We start from the raw sequence: 10998 nt of genomic DNA, 5'->3' as shown, positions 1-10998 counted from the left end.
CCGAACCGGTTCCGGGGCCTCAAAAATGTAATTTCTATTTGTAATTTCTAAATGTAATTTCTAATTTCTATGTAATTTGCAATTTCTAAAAGTAATCTCTAAATGTAATTCTATAGTTTTCCATTCCGGTACAATACCTTGCGTATGAAGATATTTTGCCACTCTCCAGACAGAACCAGGAAATATTTTGCGTAGTCTGCAGTTCCCAAGGCCCATCATGTTCTCTTCTAATTATTGCCCTCGATTTAATGTAAAGTTGTCCGTATATACTATCAGTTTGCGTTAGGTACTGCCCATCTCTCCCAATTGTCTTTTACATTTAGCATAACTTAAGTTATAAGGCATATTACGAGGCAACATATCATGGAATATTCTTCATGGTTTCTATCTATCTGCATGGTGTTTAAAATCGTGCAAAGTTTTCAATGCGCAGTTAATTCGCATGCATACCTGTCCGCTTGTGAAGGCCTTCAGGGACACCATCAACAATAAATCCATATCTTCCACTTATTCTAGTTTGAATGGGCAGTTATATACAAACAGCACTGAGACACCAACACTCGCAGTTCTCAAAATTAACGTCACTTTTTCTTGTATACAGTGCCGTTGTGTCCTTTGGTTACTGCTCTAAGAGAACATGAGATATTAAAAAAAAGGGGAATCCTAATTTCCACTTTTAAAGTATATTTGATACCACTTTCATGTTATCTTGAATCTGCTCAACCTTAAACTTAAGAGGCGGATGGATTGAAGTCGATTAGTGCGGGTTAGCGGGTAGACTGGGGTGAATTAGTTAGGTGAGTGAATGAGCTAATGTGAATTAGTGGGACTGGTGTGTTGATTAATTTGGATTAAAGGAATTAGCGGGTCAGTCAAGGCGGATTCGACGGTCGGACCAAACATGATATCTTTGGGGTCCTTGGCATTTGGAAATTTTGCAGCGTTCTCCTCCACCAATCAGGAAATTTTGTCACGCACAAAAAAGCCCCAAAATTATGTGACGACCGCCTGAATGCTATAAAAGGTCTTTCTTTATGCCGGTATTGCGCTATTATGTTGTTGCTATATTAACATTGACATCTCGGACTAAAGTTAATAACTAATTGCCTAATGCATATTTTATATTCATCAAAGGGTTTTCAAAGCGTGTGTGAGAGGAGACAGTTGGAAAGAAACTAAACTGCAAGAAAAAAAGGGAGGGACGATCAACTGGTTTGATGCAAAGACGCCCGATAGCATTCTTCAATAACTTCTTTTTTTGTTACCGTTCTGCAGCCTCCCACACGTGTAGCATCTCAACCTCCGAAAACAGTCCCCTCTAAGCTGAGGAAGCGGCGATAGCACGTGCGCTTAGCCAAAGCGGCGCCAAAACTCTCATAACAGACTCTTAGCAGGAGTGGCCCAACTTTTCCAACGGTCGATTGCATGTTACAACACTTCCAATGATCAATCAAAGACCACCAACGTGACCGGTCACGATTGTATGGGCACCAGCTCATACTGGCATCCCCGGCAAACAAGATCACCAACCTCGTGGGTCGAGATTTGACTCTCTTAGCCAGCGCTGATGAAGCCCGGCCCGAGTGCATGCATCCTGCAGTCACAGACCAGGAAGTTACTCAGCACTATGGCCTCTTCCATAGAACGTATTCCTCCCCGCAGAAATCGCTACCGATTAACCAGGAAAGATTACTCCGCACCCTGTGGGCATATACCTTCCCACACAACACCAGACTTCACCTATTTGACGGGACACAACTCTCTCCATTTCGTTGCTTCTGTAGAGAGCCTGGGAACATCATACACATAGTAGGCGGCTGCGACAAGTGTACCGTAGATCCATCCAACCTCCACGTTTCCATAGAGAATTGGGAGACAGCCATGGCCAGCTCCGGCCTGGAAGATCAGTTGCTCTTGATGGAAACGGCTGTCGATTCAGCCCCCTCGAATGAGGTCGCCTCTCTGAAACTTTGCCTCGATTAAATTAGACTTCTCTCTCTCTCTCTCTCTCTCTCTCTCTCTACAAGTGATCATTACTGCTGCTTGTGACTTCACTTGGCTGTCATCTTTCCTAGAGCCCAATTGCTGTCACCAGTCGCTGAAGGGCCATTAGCAAGTTCCTATCTCCGGTGGTTCCCTATCCAATGCCGTCCTATACACGCCGCCCAGTGAGTCTTTGTATCCATTCTTTCTTTCTAACTGCTCTGTTAGCAGATAAAAGATGAGCAGAAGGAAATTTCTTTAAATGCCGCCTGCCACGCTTGGCAGTCGGCGCCACATACTCGTCACACTACCATAGAAAACATTTTGCAGGTACAGTTAAAGCAGCTCTTCAAGACTTTAGATAAACTCGCCGTGGTGGCTCAGTGGCTAAGGCGTTGCGCTGCTGAGCACACAGACGCGATTTAGATTCCCGGCCTCGGCGGCCACTTTTTTGATGGAAGCGAAAAGCGAAAACGTTCGTGTGTCCGAAATTTCGGCGCACGTAAAGATCCCCAGGTGGACAAAATTATTCCGGAGCCATCCACTATGGCGCGCCTCGTCGTCGGCGTTCCGTGGGCGCGTTAAACCCAACAATAAATAAATAAATAAATAAATAAATAAATAAATAAATAAATAAATAAATAAATAAATAAATAAATAAATAAATAAATCAACACTTTCGATAAACGCTTTCACTCTTCTTCGCATTTGGAAGCACTGCGAAAACTATAGCTACTGCGAGCACAGAGCAACAGTGCGTGATTTGCTCGTCGCTGCGGATACACCTTCCGTTTCTGCTTCGCGTTTGTGGCTTTTTTGTAGCTATCAAATGCGTTTTAGTCTGCAACTTAAGGAAAGCCGGCAAACAGCCGCTACACCGCTGTAATGACGTCATTCATTGGTCGAAGAACGCGAAGACCGGGAAGGAGAGAAAAATATTTTGAGCAAGTTTTTATGTTATCTGACGAGGAGAGAGCAGTAATTTTTGGCTGAGGCACATTGCGACCCCATAATCTAATGTGTTGATTGACTACTTTATGCAAGCAGTCAAGATTTAGAAAAAAGTTGAAAAAAGTGTTGCAGGGTCGCATTAGTTTGGCGAAGACAAAATATTCGGACAAAGGAACCTTCATTATGACTTTGTTCTTATGCCGAATTGATAAGGAAACGAAAAACGAGCACAAAAAATTAACAGAAAAAAACACGCCTGCTTTTTTTCTTCGAACCCGTTTGAACCCGTTTGAACCGGTTCGAACCGGTTCGAACCGGAACGGAATCGTGCTCTGGAACTGAACCCGAACCGAACCCGAAAGGCTTGAACCCGAACCCGAACCGAACCCGAAAAAATTCCGGTTCGACACCCTGGACGCTGCTGCACCATCTCGCAGCCGATCAGTAGCGCCCAAGCTGTAGCCGCGGCCCTCATACCGGACGAAGTGTGGAAGGCGGTAGGTGCACGTGCGTTGGGTGAAATGGGTGCGGATGTTCCTCAAAGCAGTGAGAGAGTGCATTTCGTCAAGGACCACTATGTGAGGATGATGGCGAAAAAAGGGACTGATGCGCACTCTTTTGCCCCAGGTTGTCCCAGCGGCTATCGGGGCGCTCAGAAGGCGTCTTTGTTCGCCGCCCCAAGAGACGATGAGCTTCGAAAAAAGTGGGAGCGCAATCTGCGCCGGCAGGACAAGGCCCTCACAGAATCGTCGGTAGTGTGGGAGCACCACTTTGAAAATAATTTTGTCTGGAGGGACTACGTGCACATATCAATGGTAGCGAGGTCGGCATTCCTCGTGGAGAGCCATCACTAGTACCTGATGCGAATCCCGCGCTCTTGGCGGCAAGACTGGCCTACCTCCTGTTTCTACTGCGAAAACAAGTCCTGAAAGGAAACGACCAGCAGTAGGAAGCTCTCCAGCAGGAAACCAGAAGCCGCGCAAGCAATGTCGCGATCTTTCGAACAGTAGCGCTGTGAATGAGAGGGTGCTGCATGAACCTTCCCAAGAATCGAACAGCGAACCGTTGACACTGTGCAGCATTGAGAAGTTGGCATTACCCGCAAAGTAGTGGTAAATGCTTCATCGAGATTGCATAATTTTTGTCACCACGACGATCCAGAAAGTGGAAACGCTGGAAAGTATTCACGAAACAGCCGTTTGCTTCGATGAGATCAATGAAAACTGCCTGTTCAAGTGTTTGTGCGAGGTGCAAAGTGCAGTAACAAGTTAATGTCTTCGTTCACTGAGGATAACGCTGTACTCGGGGAAAGTGAAGAAATCTGCATCTGCAAGGGAGCCATGAAAAAACTAGACCTCACCCAACTGGAACAATGTTTACCACTCAAGCTTCGAGCGGAAACAGTCACGATCAGGCAGTCGGTCTTCGGCACAAAATGTCTGGGAGAAGTCTCTACAGGAGGTAAGTTTTTTTTCATCCCCTACTATTTCGTGTCATTTTAAATTAGTTACACATGGGTTCCCGGTCTCTCTTTTTTTCATGGGCAGTTGGTGCGGATTTCAAGGCAGTTCGGAAGGCCTCACTCACCAAAATGTCGCGTTCGCACAGAAAGCGGAAGGTGACTGCAACAACAAGAGGAGATTTCTCTGGTCGACTAAACATTCACAAACAGAAGGCTGCATGCCTAAGGAAGCGTGCCACTGGGATGGAAAAGACGCTTGCGGCCATGGTGGCCGAGAACAGAGAAATTTCTGAGGATGATTTTACTGTTGAAGTCGCCAACCTTCCTCCGAATGAGAAAGACGCGGTCTGTCACATATTCAGGGCATCGTCAAGGAAGAGCTTTACAGGCGTGAAGTACTGAACTCACTGGATGCTAGAATGCCTGATAATGCGATTGAAAAGACCAAAGCTACATGAGCATTTCAGAAGAGAGAACGTACTGACATCACCTGGCAAAACAACGCTGCAAAAGTACTTGAAGAGCCACGAGACAGGGTTCGGGTTCAGTGCAAAGGTGTTTGATGTCCTGAAAAAGTAAACAGGACCCATGGACGAATTCCAACGGCACGCAGGTCTCATAGTAGATGAGATGCAATTGTCCGAACACTTGTCTCGCACTACTGCTGGGCACATAGATGGCTTTGTGGACCTTGGTCCGCTCACATCACACGAATAAAACGCACTGTGGGCGATCATGGCATGTACGTCATTTTCATCATTTTCGTGCGGGAAAATGGACTTGAGTACTTGCATCCTTTGCAATGAAAGGCAATATTAAGGGGCCTTTGTTGACAAAGATCGTGACTGAAGCGATTATTCTGGGAGAAAAAGCCGGCCTGAAAGTTGACAGCCCATCTGGTGGATCCCAAGCGCCGGCTCCATTTAATTTCACATTTCCCTCACCTCATCATGTGCGTGCGGAACAGCTTGGTCAGCGCTTCCTATGAAGTGCCGCAGGGTCAGATGTGTTATTGCGTTATTTTTAGCCTTCAGTGTCTCCTTATGTCAATGTTTATTTAGCCATTCTACATTGCGTCACTGTGTCATAAATTACCATGCAAGCCGTACAAAGAGCTCTTGAATTGAATGGCAGCAATGTGTCACTGCAAGCCATGCATGACATCAATTCCAGCCACACTAATACGAGCAGTTTTGAGAAAATGAGGGTTTCCCTTGCGTGTCAACAGTTCAGCGACGAAGTGGTGTAAGACCTCCAGCTGTACAGGCCCAAGATTGAAGAAACTTGTGGCGACATTTCAGCCGTGCTTCGTTTCTTTGAGTAAGTACTGAGTCTTCATGGGTGTATATAATTTGAGTGTCAGGTTTCCTGAAATAGTCAGTTGCTTGCGCAGTGGTGTTTATGGTCGCAGCATTTTTACAAAACAGGATCGTCCGTGACCTTATTCACATCATGACATCACGGTTTCCTGCTGAGTCCCTGCGGCCGGGTTCTTCATCAGTGGAGAAGTTGTAGTCTCTGTTAGTGTACCTCGAAAAATGGGAGCTCCATGCCAAAGCTTCTGTTGCATCAAGTGACAGCCGGTTGTTATATCACATCGCAGGCTATGTAGCGAGGCGCTTCTTCAGTCAGTCAACAGCGACTGCACTGCGGGGGACTGCGTCAAGTGTGCTCGTCCTGCTGAAGTACCTAGTTCACGGAAAAAGTAGGGCTTAAGTACCACATGACAAGCAGGACAAGCCAAGGCCCCGCAGAGCACCCTTTGGATTTGTGCGCCAATTCTCTTGGTGCAACACGCACCCTACGCCACAGCAGTTCCTTGTCACAGTGGCATTCAACAACCTGGCCCGTTCGGTTTCAAAGGGAAACTGTGAACAAGGCGTTTTGAGTGCTCTACTCGGGCGAGATGCTTGCCGGCAGGGTTCCCCTGCTCATGAGCACCAGCTGGCAGACAAGCGCCTGGATGCAGGCAACACAGATGCAGCAGCAAAACTTGTTTTGAAGACAACAGAACACTCATCATGTGCTGTTGCGTCAAGTGACAGCCGGTTGATATACTTCATCGCAGGCTATGTAGCAAGGCGGTGCATCCTCAACTTGCAGTGGGAAAACTTCCCCCGTGTGCACCGGATGAGCAAAAAAAGTCTTCGGTGCTCAACCCTGCAGAGTTGGTCCGCCGGAAGGACAAAGGTTGGCTGCTATACCCGTCGGTGGTTCTCTACAGGCTGGTGCTAAACATTTTCAACGCGTTCTCTTAATCCTATAGTCTTCTTTTGCTTCATTGTGATAGCATCCTCGACATTTTAAGCGTGCTTAAGGATAAGCATCAGTGCCAACTTGGCTGCAGTGATCATTGTGCCGGCAGAGGTGACCGCATTTTTCCTCACGACCCGCATTCACTTCTACATCAAGAGCATCAACAGAAGCAATGCAAAAAGACGGCAATTTGCACGGTATGCTAAATTAGGTAAATGCTCGTAGAACTGGACCAAAGTGAGAAATAAACTGCGCCACCACACTGAAATCTAATCTTTTCTATCTCGTTCACTTTATGAATATTATTTATATTGCAATACAGTTTGAAAAAAGTGAAACTGTGCCATTAGGTATACACAACTTTGCTTAACATGTAGCATGGCATGTAAGTTATTAGTTACTATACCTTTTTTATAGTAATTATACCGAGAAATAACTACAAAATATTGTCTTTCGCCATGACAGCACCTCTGATTGTTTTTATTTATTCAGTACCCACAGCGCCTGTGGCATTACAGTGGGGTGGGGGGGTGGTTCAAGGAAATATACACTAATCAATGCAAGTGATTTAACAATAAATGCAGAGTCAAACTTAAACAACATACACAACTTGAATACACAACTTGAATGCTACAACAAATTGGGTAATAACATGGAAAAAAATGCATCGTTAGACATGACTGTCACAGTATCGCGAGGTAGCCGATTCCAATTCGATATGGTCCTGGGGAAAAAAGACTTTCTTAGGACTACTGTTTTACACTTCATTTCTCTTACCTTATTCACATGATCCAAGCGTAAAGAGACATAGTCAGGCCTAAGAAAGTATTTTTCTCGCTCTATGCCAGTCCTGGAGTGAAAGATATTGTGAAGTAACTTCAGCCTAAGAGCCGTTCTACGTTCTTCTAATGGTTCCCATCCAATAATCTATTTCGCACGCTATACACTGAAATTCCTAGTGTAATTTCGGAACACAAAACGGGAGGCTAAATTTTGTACTCTTTCTAACTTCTGGATGTCATTCTTTAGCAAGGGTCCCATACAGTGCAAGCATAATCAAGAATAGAGCGAACATTCATAATATACAGTAGCTGCTTAGTTTGGAATGGATAAAGTTTTGTATTGCGTCGCAAGAATCCAAATACTCGACATGCCTTGGCTGAAATATATTGAATATATCGGTGCCACGACAGAGTGGAGGTAAAGAAAACACCAAGATATTTAAACTCAGGTACATATGAAAGCTGCTCAGAGTTAATTGTGTATTTAACTTGATGGGGAGCACGTTTTCTTAAAAAAAGACAAATGTACAGTTTTCTGCAAATTTATACGCATACCCCATTTTTCGCACCACTCTGCAACCCTATTTAGGTCATCTTGCAAGGCAAAACAATCACTCGTATTATCAATAACTCTATACAACACGCAATCATCAGCGAATAAAAGAGGGCGACTCGAGTAAAGGCGTCGCATAGGGGGTGGGTGTATTGCGTTAACGTTTAGTGTTTGGGGAGTTGGTGGTAGTGAATGCGTTGTATCAGCAGCTTCTTGACGTAGTTTGAATGAGTCAAGGATATAAGGCGCGTTCGTAGCCTCCAATTCTGTGTCGGCTTTGTGGCGCAGTGGGTAGAGCACCATGTACATTGCGTTCCGCCCGCAGGGTCGAGGGATCGAAACCAGGCGCCGGATACTACTTTTTTTTATATAGTGTAGGGAGGGGTGCGGACAACGACGGGGCGGACTACGACGGACGTCAACGCGGGTGACATCGTGAGTTACTGAAATGCTCTGCATTTAAAAAGTCCGTCATCTTGCATAGTAAGGTTTCAAGTGCACTACGTGGACGACTTCGGGCCGCGTGCGTCGCCGTGATGTTCCGGAATCACCATCGGGGATCACCTCGTAGGTAAGTTGGCCGACACGTCGTAGAATCTGGTAGGTCCGAAATACTGTCGCAGAAGCTTCTCACTTCGTCCGCGTCGACGGATGGGAGTCCAAACCCACACACGATCCCCAGGGTGGTACTAGGCGTCTCGGCGGCGGAGGTTGTACCGCCCGGCATCCACCAGCTGCTGGTCCGTTGTACGAACTCGAGCCAGCTGGCGGGCCTCCTCCGCACGCTGAAGGTATCCTTGGACGTCAACGTTGATGTCGTCGTCTTCTACGTACGGAAGCGTGGCGTCGAGCATCGTAGTCGGCAGTCTTCCGTAGACAAGCTCGAACGGCGTCATCAGCGCAGTTTCCTGGATAGCCGTGTTGTACGCAAAGGTGACGTACGGTAGCACTTCGTCCCAAGTCACATGTTCAACGTCGACGTACATTGACAGCATATCCGCGATTGTCTTGTTCAGGCATTCCGTTAGTCCGTTTGTTTGGGGGTGGTACGCGGTCGTTCTTCGGTGATCCGTGTTGCTGTAGTGTAATATCGCTTGCATCAGCTCCGCAGTAAAGGCCGTTCCGCGGTCCGTGATTAGGACTTCCGGGGCTCCATGTCGCAGCGCAACTTGGCTTATGAAGAACTTTGCGACTTCTTGTGCAGTCCCCCACGGAAGTGCGGCGGTCTCTGCGTAGCGCGTCATGTAGTCTGTCGCTACAACAATCCACTTGTTCTCGGATCGGGATGTAGGGAACGGGCCCAGAAGGTCCATTCCAATCTGTTGGAAGGGCCTAGATGGGACGCCGACCGGCTGCAGAAGTCCGGCGGGTCTCGTCGGTGGCGTTTTTCGTCGCTGGCAGTCACGACAGCTCCGGACGTAGTGGGTGACGTCGGATGCAAGGCGGGGCCAGTAGTACTTCGCCTTGATTTTCCCTATTGTGCGAGCTGTGCCAAGATGTCCGGAAGACGGGTCGTCGTGGCACGCTTCCAAAATTTCGTCACGAAGATCTGCCTGGATCACAAGGAGATAATTTGCTCTTGTTCCGGGGCTGAAATTCTTCTTCACGAGGACGGAGGTTTTCAGGCTGAATGCAGGTGAGTTGCGTTTGAAGGCCCTGGGCACGGCGACGTTGCATCCTTGGAGGTAGTCGATCATGACGCGTAGATCGGAGTCGGCACGCTGCTGGGTGGCCAGGTCGCTCTCAGTCACGACTCCGAAGAACGCGCTGTCTTCATCGGAGTCTTGTGGTTGTGGGTCGACGGGGGCACGGGACAGGCAGTCGGCGTCGGAGTGTTTCCTCCCGGATTTATATACTACTGTAACGTCGAATTCTTGCAGGCGTAAGCTCCATTTACCAAGACGGCCAGAGGGGTCCTTCAAATTGGCGAGCCAACACAGCGCATGGTGGTCTGTAACAACCTTGAATGGTCTTCCATACACGTATGGGCGAAATTTTGAAATGGCCCATATAATAGCGAGGCACTCTTTCTCAGAAGCTGAGTAGTTTCTTTCTTCCTTGGACAGACCACGGCTGGCATAGGCGATTACTTTCTCGCACGCGCTTTGCTTTTGCAAGAGGACGGCACCCAAGCCTATATCACTGTCCGTGTGCATTTACGTTTCGGCATTTTCGTCGAAATTCGCGAGCACATGCGTGCTTTGCAGGCATTGTTGCAGCTCGCAGAAGGCTGTTCCTTGGGAATTTCTCCAGCTGAAAGGGGTGATATCTTTCGTCAAGCGGGTGAGTGGCTCTGCAATGCGGGCGAAGTTTGCGACGAAGCGCCTGTAGTATGCGCATAGTCCGAGAAATCTCCGCACGCCCTCCTTATCTTTCGGTCTTGGGAAGTTCGCTATGACGGAAGTTTTCGCCGGATCAGGCCGGACTCCCGCGGCGTTGACGACATTGGCCAAAAACTTAAGTTCCTCGTACGCGAGGCAGCACTTTTCAGGCTTCAGCATTAACCTCGACGTACGGATGGCCTCGAGTACAGACTGCAACCTTGCAAGGTGTTCGTCGAAAGTTCGTGAGAATACCACAACGTCGTCGAGGTATACGAGGCAGGTGTGCCACTTCAGGCGAGCTAGCACAGTATCCATGACTCTTTGGAACGTTGCTGGTGCCGTGCATAGCCGAAAAGGCATCACCTTGAACTAGTATAGGCCGTCCGGGGTTATGAATGCAGTCTTCTCTCGATCTCTCTCGTCCACTTCAATTTGCCAGTAGCCTGTCTTTAGATCCATCGATGAGAAATACTTCGTGTGGCAGAGGTGGTCGATGGCGTCGTCGATTCGTGGCAGGAGGTACACGTCCTTTTTGGTGATCTTGCTCAATCGCCGGTAGTCAACGCAGAACCTCAGTGTGCCGTCTTTTTTCTTCACGAGTACGACCGGCGCCGCCCACAGAATTTTTGATGGCTGTATAATGTCGTCGTTGAGCATTTCATCGACTTGAGTCCGGATGGTTTCGCG

The sequence above is a fragment of the Haemaphysalis longicornis genome, unplaced genomic scaffold, assembly GCF_048455015.1.
Source record: "Haemaphysalis longicornis isolate Haplotype H1 unplaced genomic scaffold, Haemaphysalis longicornis Haplotype H1 scaffold_13, whole genome shotgun sequence".
NCBI classification, from domain to species: Eukaryota; Metazoa; Arthropoda; class Arachnida; order Ixodida; family Ixodidae; genus Haemaphysalis; species Haemaphysalis longicornis.
Note: the sequence above shows the minus strand (reverse complement) of the source record.